Below are 14,896 nucleotides of genomic sequence, written 5' to 3'. Positions count from 1 at the left end.
GACCCTGCCCCCTTGTAGGCAACATTGCTCAACCTCACTTATTATTAAAATACTCTTAATGTCAGGAAGTAACAGTTAGAACTGGACATGGAACAACAGATTGGTTCCAAATAGGAAAAGGAGTACGTCAAGGCTGTATACTGTCACCCTGCTTATTTAACTTCTATGCAGAGTACATCATGAGAAACGCTGGGCTGGAAAAGCACAAGCTGGAATCAAGATTGCCGGGAGAAATGTCAATAACCTCAGATATACAGATGATACCACCCTATGGTAGAAAGTGAAGAGGAACTAAAAAGCCTCTTGATGAAAGTGAAAGAGGAGAGTGAAAAAGTTGGCTTAAAGCTCAACATTCAGAAAACGAAGATCATGGCATCTGGTCCCATCACTTCATGGGAAATAGATGGGGAAACAGTAGAAACAATGTCAGACTTTATTTTTTGGGCTCCAAAATCACTGCAGATGGTGACTGCAGCCATGAAATTAAAAGATGCTTACTCCTTGGAAGGAAAGTTATGACCAACCTAGATAGTATACTGAAAAGCAGAGACATTTCTTTGCCAACAAAGGTTCGTCTAGTCAAGGCTATGGTTTTTCCAGTGATCATGTATGGATGTGAGAGTTGGACTATGAAGAAAGCTGAGTGCTGAAGAACTGATGCTTTTGAACTGTGGTGCTGGAGAGGACTCCTAAGAGGCCCTTACTGCAAGGAGATCCAACCAGTCCATTCTAAAGGAGATGAGCCCTGGGTGTTCTTCGGAAGGAATGATGCTAAAGCTGAAACTCCAGTACTTTGGCCACCTCATGCGAAGAGTTGACCCATTGGAAGGGACTCTGATGCTGGGAGGGATTGAGGGCAGGAGGAGAAGGGGACAATAGAGGATGAGATGGCTGGATGGCATCACCAACTCGATGGATGTGAGTTTGAGTGAACTCCAGGAGTTTGTGATGGACAGGGAGGCCTGGCGTGCTGCGATTCATGGGGTTGCAAAGAGTCGGGCACAACTGAGCGACTGAACTGAACTGAACTGAATGCCTCTAACAGGACCAGATAACCCATTCCTTTGTCATTACTTTTGTTATTACCTAAAGTGGGTCTATGACAATGAAATATTTACCATTGCTAAGTCACTTCAGTCGTGTCTGACTCTGTGCGACCCCATAGATGGCAGCCCACCAGGCTCCCCCGTCCCTGGGATTCTCCAGGCAAGAACGCTGGAGTGGGTTGCCATTTCCTTCTCCAATACATGAAAGTGAAAAGTGAAAGCGAAGTCGCTCAGTCGTGTCTGACTCCTTGCGACCCCATGGACTGCAGCCCACCAGGCTCCTCCATCCATGGAATTTTCCAGGCAAGAGTACTGGAGTGGGGTGCCATTGCCTTCTCCATGTTTACCATTGGAGACACCCTAATCTACTCTTATGGACAACTAGGAGAGGAAATCAGTGACTTACATTCCCTTAGATCAGTAAGAGGATAAGTCTTATGGTTGCTTCACCAGGTTCACAGTCTTAGGGCACAGGCTTGGACTGCTTTACATCATGGTATCTATTGCCATCTGCGTGAACAAACTGGCAATGAGTTAAAACTACAATCCCTTAATCTTACCCAGCACTGGTCACACTGGAGACTTTAGGGACACCCAGATCTAGTCTGGGGGTCCCAGAAGGTCGCTCTGCCTCAACCTGACTAGGGATCTGGTCCTCTAAATGTTGTCATGCTTCAACTTGCTCAGGGATCTGCCAGTCCAGGGGTCCCAGGAGGTTGAGATCCCTTGACCTGCCCAGGGACCCAATTCTCTGGAGGCCAACCTGCCTCGACCTGCCTGGGGATTTGTTTTCCAGGAGGCTGTCATGCCTTAGCTTGCCTGGGGATCTGCACCCTCATCCGGGGACACCCAGCTCTCAGGTTGCAACAGTACTGGGTAGAATAAGCTTCAGAAAGACTCGCTCCTAAGGAAGTCCACCCATGGAGAGGGAGGCAAAAGCCCAGGAAAGGGAGAAAAGGAAAGGGATAAGGCATGCCAAGATGCTGGCCACCCTCTAGGGAAGCCCTATGGCAAACCCCAAGTCCCTGAAGGACAAGGCACGAGGCAAATGCTTAATCTGTAGACAGGCGGGGCATTGGGCCAAAGAGTGTCCAAACCATGACAAGTCTCCTAAAATGGTTTGCTACAAATGCCATCAATTGGCACATTGGGCGGCAATGTCCCTGTGGGCATCTTGTTCTCGGGACCCAAAAGCCTCAAGGGCAAACACCAAGCCTTCCTTCACAATGGTTCAACAGGACTGAAATGGCCCACTCCAGCCAACCCGCCTGTCACAGATAACCAGCACGGGGCTGGAGCCAAGGGTGCAAGTGGATGTGGCAGGTAGGTCCAAGAACTCCTTGGTTGACACAGGGGCTACCTGCTCTGTCCTGACCTCCTACTCTGGAACCTTCTCCTCCCAAACCTGTACCATTTTGGGTGCTACAGGAAAAACAATTACTAAAAGATTCACCTGAGCACTTCTTTGTTGCTGGGATGGACAAATATTTTCCCACCAGTTTCTGGTGGTCCCTGAGAGTCCTCCTCCCTTATTGGGAAGAGATATACTCACTAAACTGGGGACCACCCTTGTGATGGGAAGCTTTTCAGCCTCTAGAGCCCTAAAGCTTCTGGTTACTACTGAAGAACCCATTACACCGTCTCCAATAGAGAGGAACCAAAAACTATGGAAGGACAAAATTAACCCCCAGGTGTGGGACCAGGGGACTCCTGAATGAGCCCACCAAGGTGAACCAGTCATCATTGTCCTCTGAGATCCCACTCAGTTTCCTAACCAGAAACAATATCCCCTCAGAAGAGAAGCTCAGGAAGGACTACAACTTCTAATAAATAAATTCCTTGCCTGTGGGCTATTGGTCCCCACCAATTCGCTGTGTAACACCCCAATCCTCCCTGTAAAGAAAAAGGATGGAACCTGTCGAATAGTTCAAGATCTCCAAATCATAAATGAAGCTGTAGTCCCCCTCCATCCCACAACCCAATCCCTATGTAATCTTAGGAGAAATCCCACCCAGTGCCAAGTGGTTTACAGTCTTGGATCTCAAAGATGCATTCTTTTGCATACTACTGGCTAAAGAACCCCAATATCGTTCTGCCTTCAAGTGGGAGGCCCCAGGAGAAAAACACCAACAGATGACTTGGACAGTATTACCTCAGGGGTTCAGAGAGAGCGCTTACCTGTTTGGGCAGGCTCTTAGCCATGATCTCCTAGATCTGGACCTGGGACCTAACGGGAAAATGCTACAATACATAGATGACCTACTAATCTGCTTTCCAGATGAGAAAAATGCCCAACAACATGCAATTCAGGTTCTAAATTTTTTGGCAGAGAGGAGATATAAAGTCTCCCGTGCTAAGGCACAGATGGTTGAGACAGGTCACTTACCTGGGAGATTACACTCGGGTCCAGGAGGCTATCCTCTGATCGGGTACAAGGAATCCTTCAGTTGCCCTCCCCCGACTCGAAAAGAATTGCGAGCTTTTCTAAGGCTAATTGGACATTGTAGAATCTGAATACCCAGCTACGGTCTAATTGCCCAGTCCTTATATGAAAACTTGAAGGGACAGGATGATTCAATCCCACTAACGTGGGGGACTCCTCAAAGAAGGCAGTCAGTTCAGTTCAGTCGCTCAGTCGTGTCTGACTCTTTGCGACCCCATGAACTGCACCATGCCAGGTTTCCCTGTCCATCACCAACTTCCGGAGTCCACCCAAACCCATGTCCATTGTGTCGGGGATGCCATTCAACCATCTCATCCTCTGTCGTCCCCTCTTCCTCCTTCCCCCAATCTTTCCCAGCATCAGGGTCTTTCAAATGAGTCAGCTCTCTGCATCAGGTGGCCAAAGTATTGGACTTTCAGCTTCAACAACAGTCCCTCCAACACCCAGGACTGATCTCCTTTAGGATGGACTGGCTGGATCTCCTTGAAGTCCAAAAGACTCTCAGGAGTCTTCTTCAACACCACAGTTCAAAAGCATCAATTCTTCAGCACTCAGCTTTCTTTAGAGTCCAGCTCTCACATCCATATATGGCTACTGGAAAAACTAGAGCCTTGACTAGATGGACCTTTGTTGGCAAAGTAATGTCTCTGCTTTTTAATATGCTGTTTAGGTTGGTCATAACTTTCCTTCCAAGGACCAAGTGTCTTTTTATTTAATGGCTGCAATCACCATCCGCAGTGATTTTGGAGCCCAGAAAAATAAAATCAGCCACTGTTTCCACTGTTTCCCCATCTACTTGCCATGAAGTGACAGGACCGGATGCCATAATCTTAGTTTTCTGAACGTTGAGCTTTAGCCAACTTTTTCACTCTCTTTCACTTTCATTAAAAGGCTCTTTAGTTCTCCTTGACTTTCTGCCATAAGTGTTGTATCATCTCCATATCTGAGGTTATTGATATTTCTCCCGGCAATCTTGATTCCAGCTTGTGCTTCTTCCAGCCCAATGTTTCTCATGATGTACTCTGCATAGAAGTTAAATAAGCAGGGTGACAGTATACAGCCTTGAAGTACTCCTCTTCCTATTTGGAACCAGTCTGTTGTTCCATGTCCAGTTCTAACTGTTGCTTCCTGACCTGCATACAGATTTCTCAAGAGGCAGATCAGGTGGTCTAGTATTCCCATCTCTTTCAGAATATTCCACAGTTTATTGTGATCCACACAGTCAAAGGTTTGGCATAGTCAATCAAGCAGAAATAGATGTTTTTCTGGAACCCTCTTGCTCTTTCGACGATCCAGCGGATGTTGGCAATTTGATCTCTGGTTCCTCTGCCTTTTTTAAAACCAGCTTGAACATCTGGAAGTTAACAGTTCACATACTGCTGAAGCCTGGCTTGGAGAATTTTGTGCATTACTTTATTAGTGTGAGAGATGAGTGCAATTGTGACGTAGTTTGAGCATTATTTTATATTACCTTTCTTTGGGATTGGAATGAAAACTGACCTTTTCCAGTCCTGTGGCCACTGCTGAGTTTTCCAAATTTGCTGATATATTGAGTGCAGCACTTTCACAGCATCACCTTTTAGGATTTGAAATAGCTCAACTGGAAATCCAAAACAAGCCTTAACTAAAGCATCTGCCTTGAGGTTGCCAGACCCAGAAAAAGCATTCCAACTTTATGTCCACAAAAAAGAAGGAATAGCCTTGGGGAGTGTTAACTCAAAGTATGGGACCTGAGCCCCAGACTGTAGCTTATTTTCCAAGAGGCTAGACCCAACCGCCCAAGGCTGGCCTCCCTGCCTTCAAATCTTGCAGCTATTGCAATCCTGATAGAAGATGCTTTATAACTCTCTTTTGGGGGGGAAACTGTTTTTACCCACCACCAAGTGAAACAACTCCTAAATGGGAGAGGCCATTTATGAATATCTGGTCAAAGAATCCTCAGATATCAAGTAGTGCTGATGGAAAATCTAGGCCTCACTATATCCCCTTGTGAGATTCTTAATTCATCCACCCTCCTGCCTACCCCCAAGGGCTCTCTCCTCTTTCATTCTTGCCTAGAAACCTTGGACTGCTGGACAAAATGCCGAGAGGGATTGTCAGAAGATCCTCTTACCAATCCTGAGAAAATCTGGTACACTGATGGAAGCAGCTTTGTCTTGGATGGAAAAAGAAGAGCTGGGTATGCAGCAGTCTCCAATTTTGAGACCATAGAGGCTAAACCTTTGCCACCAGGTACTTCAGCCCAATTAGCTGAGCTCATAGCCCTGACTCAAGCTTTAGAGCTGGGAAAAGGAAAAAGAGTAGCCATTTACACTGACTCCAAGTATGCCTTTCTGGTGCTTCATGCACATGCTGCTATTTGGAAAGAAAGAGGCCACTTGACCACCCAAGAGTCCCCAATCAAATATGGTGACCAAACCCTTAGTCTCTTGGAGGCAGTTCATCTGCCAGCTGAGGTTTCAGTCTCCCACTGTAAAGGACACCAAAAAGGGAGCATGGAAGTGGCACGAGGTAACCAAGCAGCCAATCAGGAAGCTAAGCGAACAGCATTACAGAACCATGATCTAATATAGGGGTTGCTACCTTAGTTCCACAAACTAATTTTCCAGAAACTCCTTCATGTACTGAAGGTGAGACTCTTAAAGCTAAGAGTGAGGACTTTCAAGAAGATCGCATGGGGTGGTTCCAAAAGGAGGGACTCCTTTTTCTGCCTGGAAACTTCCAATGGAAGTTGGTTAACTCCTTACATGCCACCACTCATTTAGGGGAAAAGGCCCTCCAAAGATTACTAGAAAAGTCCTTCAAAGGAACAGGCCTCCAAACGACTATAAGGTAAGTGGTTTCCTCTTGTACTACTTGCCAATTAATGCCCAAGGAGCTCAAAGACCCTAGCTGGCCCAGCCTGTCCAACAACATGGGACCTACCCAGGAGAGAACTGGCAGATGGACTTCACCCAGATTCCAGTTTCTCAAGGGTATAAATACCTCTTAGTCATGATAGATACATTCACAGGATGGAGTGAAAGCTTTCCCACCTGGACTGAGATGGCTGAGGGGGTGGTAAAAACAACAACAACAACAACAACAAACGGCTCCATGAATTCATTCTGAGATTTGGTCTGTCCAGGTCATTACAAAATGACAATGGGACATCATTTACTTCTAAGGTCACCCAAGGGGTCTCTAAAGCATTGGGCATTACTCATTACCTCCATTGTGCCTGGAGGCCTCAGTCTTCAGAAAAAGTAGAAGGAGCCAACCAATTCTTAAAATCAGAAATAAAAAAGATAAACCAGGAGACCTCCCTGGGATGGAAGGAGGCTTTCCCAATAGCTCTCCTCTGCACCTGTATTGCCCCTAAGGAACAGGTTGGTCTTAGTTTTTATGAGATGCTATATGGGAGACCTTTTGTTTATGTCAATGACCTCCTCCTAGATCCAGAGGCTCAGATCCTCCAGTCTTATACCATGGCCATTGGGCAATTCCAACAGGATATACACTTATGTGGTGTCAACCAGAACCCCAAAGATTCAATAGAGTCACCATTATATGCTCCAGGGACTCAAGACCTAATTAAAGTCTGGAAAGATGGGTCCCCAAAGGCTTAACCCCAGGCTACATGGAAGGGCCCCTACCCTGTAATATTTTCTACCCCAATAGCAGTTAAGGTACTAGGACATAACTCCTGGGTTGACTATTCATGAGTCAAGCCATGGAAGAAAATGGAAGAGGACACTCAATACACCTGTGAGCCCCTGGGAGATCTCAGGTACCTATTCAGAACTACAAATGAGTGCCATTCTAATGAACACTCCCAAAATTAAGTTTCTGGGGTTAAGATTTCTCAGGGAAGCTCTAAAGAGCCAACACAGCTTTGCAGGGGTTGTACTGCAAAACAGACAGGAGATAGATCTCCTGATCCCTGAACAAGGAGGGACTTGAGCCATCTTGAATGAGACGTTTGATTCTGGGTAAATACATCCAGCTAAGTTAAAGAAAGTCTCACAGTCCTCAAGAGAAACATTCAGACCCTACAGGATCTCAAAGAATGAACTGGAGAGCTCTTGGGGTGGCTACAATCTTTCTTTGGGGGATTCTCCTGGTGAGGGGGGATTTGGAGTTGGCTAATGCCCCTACCTTGTTATCACCATATTGATGCGGCTTATGATTGCCCCATGTATTATCAATTGTCTAACCCATTTTGTCTCTGCCCAGGTCAACAAGCTACAACATGCAGTGCCAGTTCAACAAGGATTATAAAACAATAGCTGACCATGGGAAACATCACTCACCCTTAAATGGACACCACTACAAGGACTCTGAGACTTGAGACTCGCAAGAGGGTGAGGCCCAATGCCCCTTGCCATCCCAGTTCATCAGGAAGTAGCCAGAGAGACCTCAATGCCTCTATTCCCAAAGAATTAGGCCTCCCATCTCTTGAGCAGGTAATGCTAGATAGTTAGAATAGGAAAATGGAGTCCAGAGTGGCAGTGGCTAAAAGACAACTAAGGAAAAAGCCCAAAAAATTAGCACAAAGGTGGGTCCAAGCACCAGAGTGAGGAACCCTGGTAAAACAAACAGCACTCCTGGCTAGCCCAATTTACATACGGCAAGCCCAGGGGGAGGAGAAAAAACATAAAAAGAGGAGCCAAAATTGGGCTGGGGGGCCTCTCTTCTCTTCGTATTTTTTGGGTCAGCATGCCCTCACGCCTCAAGGATGTATTTTCCTTTACTTTCTAAATAAAACTGAGCTATAACTTGGAGCTATAACAGTGCACCATTCAAGAGCTGTACACTGATCCATCTGAGAGCTGTAATGCTGGTCTGTCCATCAAATTTTTATTGCAACGAGACAGAACTGAGGAAACTACAAACTCCCCCAACAACGGGAAGAGGTCAAAGTATCAACATTAACAGAAGTTGAGAAGAAATTTATTCCAGCCTTTATGGATAACTACGGAGGATTCAACTTCTGTTGCAGAAAGTCACTGCAGATATGGTGGAAACAGCAAAAGAAGTAGAGCCTGAAAACAGGACTTAATTGCCACAATATGATGATAAATTTTAACAAATGCAAAGTTGCCTCTCCTGGATAAGGAAAGAAAGTGATTCCTTGGGATAGATTCTACTCCTGGTGAATATGCAGTGAAGACTATTGAACTGACAACAAATATTACGTAAACTTAGTTGATAAACTTAGTTGATATTAAGAAAAGGTGGCAAGAATGCACAGAAGAACTGTACAAAAAAGATCTTCATGACCAAGATAACCACAAAGATGTGACCACTCACCTAGAGCCAGACATCCTGGAATGTGAAGTCAAGTGGGCCTTACGAAGCATCACTATGAACAAAGCTAGTGGAGGTGATGGACTTCCAGTTGAGCTATTTCAAATCCTGAAAGATGATGCTGTGAAAGTGCTGCACTCAATATGCCAGCAAATTTGGAAAACTCAGCAGTGGCCACAGGACTGGAAAAGGTCAATTTTCATTCCAATCCCAAAGAAAGGCAATGCCTTTCTTCGGGAATGCTCAAACTACTGCACAATTGCACTCATCTCACACACTAGCAAATTAATGCTCAAAATTCTCCAAGCCAGGCTTCAGTAATACGTGAACCGTGAACTTCCAGATGTTCAAGCTGGTTTTAGAAAAGGCAGAGGAACCAGAGATCAAATTGCCAACATCTGCTGGATCATGGAAAAAGCAAGAGAGTTCCAGAAAAACATCTATTCCTGCTTTATTGACTATGCCAAAACCTTTGACTGTATGGATCACAATAAACTGTGGAAAATTCTGAAAGAGACCACCTGACTTGCCTCTTGAGAAATCTGTATGTAGTCAGGAAGTAACAGAACTGGACATGGAACAACAAATAGGAAAAGGAGTACACCGAGGCTGTATATTGTCACCCTGCTTATTTAACTTCTATGCAGAGCACATTATGAGAAACGCTGGGCTGGAAGAAGCACAAGCTGGAATCAAGTTTGCCAGGAGAAATATCAATAACCTCAGATATGCAGATGACACCACCCTTATGGCAGAAAGCAAAGAAGAACTAAAGACCCTCTTAATGAAAGTGAAAAAGGAGAGTGAAAATGTTGGCTTAAAGCTCAACATTAAGAAAACAAAGATCATGGCATCCAGTCCCATCACTTCATGGCAAATAGATGGGGAAACAGTGGAAACAGTGCCAGACTTTATTTTTTTGGGCTCCAAAATCACTGCAGATGCTGATTACAGCCATGAAATAAAAAGATGCTTACTCCTTGAAAGAAAATTTATGACCAACCTAGACAGCATATTAAAAAGCAGAGACATTACTTTGCCAACAAAGATCCATGTAGTCAAGGCTATGGTTTTTCCAGTAGTCATGTATGGATGTGAGAGTTGGACTATAAAGAAAGCTGAGCACTGAAGAATTGATGCTTCTGAACTGTGGTATTGGATAAGACTCTTGAGAGTCCCTTAGACTGAAAGGAGATCCAACCAGTCCATCCTAAAGGAAATCAGTCCTGAATGTTTATTGGAAGGACTGATGCTGAAGCTGAAACTCCAATATTTTGGCCACCTGATATGAAGATTCAAAAGCAGAGACATTACTTTGCCAACAAAGGTTCGTCTAGTCAAGGCTATGGTTTTTCCAGTGGTCATGTATGGATGTGAGAGTTGGACTGGGAAGAAGGCTGAGCACCAAAGAATTGATGCTTTTGAACTGTGGTGCTGGAGAAGACTCTTGAGAGTCCCTTGCACTGCAAGGAGATCCAACCAGTCCATTCTGAAGGAGATCAGCCCTGGGATTTCTTTGGAAGGAATGATGCTAAAGCTGAAACTCCAGTACTTTGGCCACCTGATGCGAAGAGTTGACTCATTGGAAAAGACTCTGATGCTGGGAGGGGTTGGGGGCAGGAGGAGAAGGGGACGACAGAGGATGAGATGGCTGGATGGCATCACTGACTCGATGGACGTGAGTCTGAGTCAACTTTGGGAGTTGGTGATGGACAGGGAGGCCTGGCATGCTGCTATTCACGGGGTCACAAAGAGTCGGACACGACTGAGCGACTGATCTGATCTGATGTGAAGAACTGACTCATTTGAAAAGACCCTGATGCTGGGAAAGATTGAGGGCAGGAGGAGAAGGGGATGACAGAGGATGATATGGTTGGATGGCATCACTGACTCAGTGCACATGAGTTTGGGTAAACTCCAGGAGCTGGTGATGGACAGGGAGGCCTTGCATACTGCAGTCCATGGAGTCACGAAGAGCTGGACATGACTGAGCGACTGAACTGACTGAATTGATCTGATAAAGCAGCCACAGGGTTTGAGAAGACTGACTCCAATTTTGAAAGATGTCTTATTGTGGATAAAATGCTATCAAACAGCATTACATGCTACAGAGAAATTGTTTTTGAAAGGATGTCAGTCAATGTAGCAAACATCATTATTTAGTTATAGTAAGAAATTGCCACAGCCATCCCAACTTTCAGCAACCACCACCCTGTAGCCATTGACCTAAAGGCAAGATCCTCCATCAGCAAAAAATTGCAGCTCACTACAGGATCGATAATGGTTAGCATTTTTTAGCAAGAAAGTCTTTTTGAATTAAGGTATTGTATTTTTAGACATAATGCTATTACATACTTAATAGATTACCATATAATGTAAACATAACTTTAATATGCACTGGATAACCAAAAATTACTGGAACTTGCTTTATTACAGTGGTCTGGAACTGAACTTGTAATATCTCTGAGTTATGTCTGCATTGTTGAACATCAATAAATTTATTTTCTTAATCAGACATAGAAGTCAAATGAAAAAGACATCTGTTCACTTCAATAAAGGCCACAGAAACACTCCCCTCAATTAATATTTATTTCTGATATTAAAATCTCCAGACCTCAAGACTAAACAGAGAAATAACTTTGTGATAAAAAATGTCTATTTCAATGTTTGTTTCTGAAAGTACTACTACAAACTAAATGTCTTGTTCAGAACACTTGACTGTGCAGGTTGAAATTGGCAGACAGATATATATATATATATATATATATATATATATATATATATATAATGATTGTGCTGTTATGAAGCAGAGAAATCCCTTGGAAGAAGAAACTATAATTATTTTCTAGAGTAGTAAGCCATTTCTTAAACCAGTGCCTTTCCTGCTGCTGCTGCTGCTAAGTCGCTTCAGTCGTGTCCGACTCTGTGTGACCCCATAGACAGCAGCCCACCAGGCTCCGCCGTCCCTGGGATTCTGCAGGCAAGAACACTGGAGTGGCTTGCCATTTCCTTCTCCAGTGCATCAAAGTGAAAAGTGAAAGTGAAGTCGCTCAGTCGTGTCCGACTCTTCAAGACCCCATGGACTGCAGCCTACCAGGCTCCTCTGCCCTTGGGATTTTCCAGGCAAGAGTACTGGTTGGGTTGCCATTGCCTTTTCCGAGTGTCTTTCCTCAAGTTGATTAATTCTGATTAAGTAGTCTAGAGTGTGGAGCATGGTTTTATTGAACAAAAGACAAATTCTAGATACTACTCAAGGTAGGATGACATATCAGAGAACTTTACATATAAACTCAAGACTCCTGAAAGGGTAAACTAGGAAATACACATGTGTGCATACACACACACACACACACTCACACACACACATACACACACACACACACAGTTAGGAAAAACACAGAAAACAAGGCCCAGATAAACACTTACCAAAAAATCAAACTGCAGAATCAAATAGATAGCAGAGAGTACTACTAACATATACAAATTGTAAAATAAACATACATATTTCCTCTCTTATCTGTAGTTTCACTTTTCATGGTTTCAGTTAACCTGTGATCAACCCCAGTTGAAAAATATCAAATGGAAAATTCCAGAAATAAACAATTCATTACTTTTGCATTCTGAGTAAGTGATGAAATGTTGCATCATCCCACTCTGTCCTGCCCAGGACATGAGCCATCGCTTTTTCCAGTAGATCCCATCCCACTGATCACTTAGAAAGCCATCTTGTTTCTCAGATTGGCTGTCAAGGTATTGCCGTGCTTGTGTTCAAGTAATCCTTGAGATGATGGATGTTCACTAAACTTATTGTGGTAAGCATGAAAGTCAAATCATCATGTTGAATATTTTAAACTTACACAGCGAAAGTGAAAGTCGCTCAGTTGTGTCCAATTCTTTGCGACCCCATGGACTATACAGTCCATGGAATTCTTCAGACCAGAAAACTGGAGTGGGTAGTCTTTCCCTTCTCCAGGGGAACTTCCCAACCCAGGGATCAAACCCAGGTCTCCCGTTGCAGGTGGATTCTTTACCAACTGAGCCGCAAGGGAAGCCCAAGCTTACACAGTGCTGTATGTCAATTATATTGCAATAAAACTGGAAGAATTGAAAGAAATAAGAGCTAAAGAAATAAATAATTTTCTTATTTTGGAGTAGATAAGAATTTGAAGATTATAAAGTGAAGTGAATTTGCTCAGTTGTGTCCGACTCTTTGTGACCCCATGGACTGTAGTCTACCAGGCTTCTCTGTCCATGGGATTTTCCAGGCAAGAGTACTGGAGTGGATTGCCATTTCCTTCTCCAGGGAAGATTATAAAGGCACATAAGAAATTCAATAAAAAATTAATATGTATTGTGATTTTAACATAATGTCATTATTATAGCTAAAGTGAGTTTTCTGAATTTTGGTACTGCTGCTGCTTAGTCACTTCAGTCGTGTCCGACTCTGTGTGACCCCATAGACGGCAGCCCACCAGGCTCCCCCGTCCCTGGGATTCTCCAGGCAAGAACACTGGAGTGGGTTGCCATTTCCTTCTCCAATGCATGAAAGTGAAAAGGGAAAGTCAAGTCACTCAGTCATGTCCGACCCTCAGCAACCCCATAGACTGCAGCCTACCAGGCTCCTCCATCTGTGGGATTTTTCAGGCAAGAGTACTGGAGTGGGGTGCCATTGCCTTCTCCAATTTTGGTACATTACTCTATAAAAAATTTTAAATTGTGATTACATTTGGAAATGAGACTAGGGTTGAATAGGTTAAAGAGGACAGTATTTGCTATCTACTTTATTCCGTTTGTACTGTTAAAATTTTAGTTGACCATGTGTTGTTTTCCTAGTAACTGAAAAATCACTGTATTGTACAACTGTAACATATATAATATTGTACATCAACTATACCTCAATTTGAAAAAAAAGAATTTAGATCTCAGAGGGAAAAATAAATGAAAAATATTTTATATACAAAGATCTTCATCATATATTCGTTAAAATATACAAAATTTGGAAACAATCTTAATATCTTTCAGAGTTGAGGACTGTTATTTAGGAGCTAAAACCAAATTTCAGAGAAATATGAACAGATATGGGGAAAAAGCCACCATCTAAAGTTAACACACAAATGTTAATAATAGTATTTGAGTTACCACTGCACTGAATGCCCATTTTTCTACTTTTCTACATTTTTTAAATCACTTTTTCAACAGCAGAATACTTACTGTTTAAACTCAGGGAATAAAATTAAATTATCTTAAAAATAATGTGATTTAGTTATTATCATAAAGAGATAAGGAACCATAAAATAAAAAATGATACCAATAATTCACCAGTAGAGTTTTTAAATAATCATTTTTTAATCTTTTAAGATTTAAGACTCTAAGGCCTAAATACATAATCATATAGCTTTGTAAAGAAAGCAGGTAAGTTAAACTGTCAAAGAAATGTTGCCAGCCTTTTAACTCAAAAGTCTTTGGGGGAAAAGCCTATACAATAGCCATGATTTATTTTAGTCTTCGCACAGGATAGAAGAACCCAGTCTTCTAAATATAAAGAAACAGTTCCAGATATATTCTATGAATTTTCTACATAACCTTGGCAAGCAACTTTCCTGGAAGTAGCTTGTAAACATTTTTACATCCAGGAGTTATTTTGGCATTTGATTCCTTAATGTTTGGAGTTCACCATGAATTTCAATCGTCAAAGCAGGTATTAGCTTAAATTAATGTCGGCCTCTTTTCCTTCATGAACTCATTCCTACTGCCTTTTATAGTGCTTTATGCACACTTCTTGTTTTCTATATTATTAACTACATCTCAGTCTGTGATCTCATCTATTCGCTCTTCCTTTGTAGCACACACATCCCTCAAGGATCACTGTCATTTCACCCCAGAAACCATACCAGCTACAAAGTAATCTAATAAATAACAAAACATCAAAAGGTTCATACACCACAGATCTATAATTCACTAGAAGGTTTATGTGTATATATATATATATATATATATATGTATATATATATATATACACACATACACGGAGGTATGTAAATATATGCATATACATGTATAACTAATGTAAAACAATTCAACTCTTTTTGCTTTTAAGGTATAATTAAACATAAACATA

The 14,896-nt window shown here is 42.8% G+C and overlaps 1 protein-coding gene across 1 annotated transcript in view; it reads right to left on the bottom strand.

Annotated features, from left to right (window-relative positions):
• The window catches only part of LAMA2 (laminin subunit alpha 2), a 706,382-nt gene that overhangs the window by 406,681 nt on the left and 284,805 nt on the right, over positions 1-14,896 (bottom strand). The gene's annotated exons all lie outside the window — the stretch shown is intronic.

Source organism: Bos javanicus, chromosome 9 (assembly GCF_032452875.1).
Source record: "Bos javanicus breed banteng chromosome 9, ARS-OSU_banteng_1.0, whole genome shotgun sequence".
NCBI lineage: Eukaryota > Metazoa > Chordata > Mammalia > Artiodactyla > Bovidae > Bos > Bos javanicus.
Note: the sequence above shows the minus strand (reverse complement) of the source record. Positions and strands in the feature narration are given on the sequence as shown.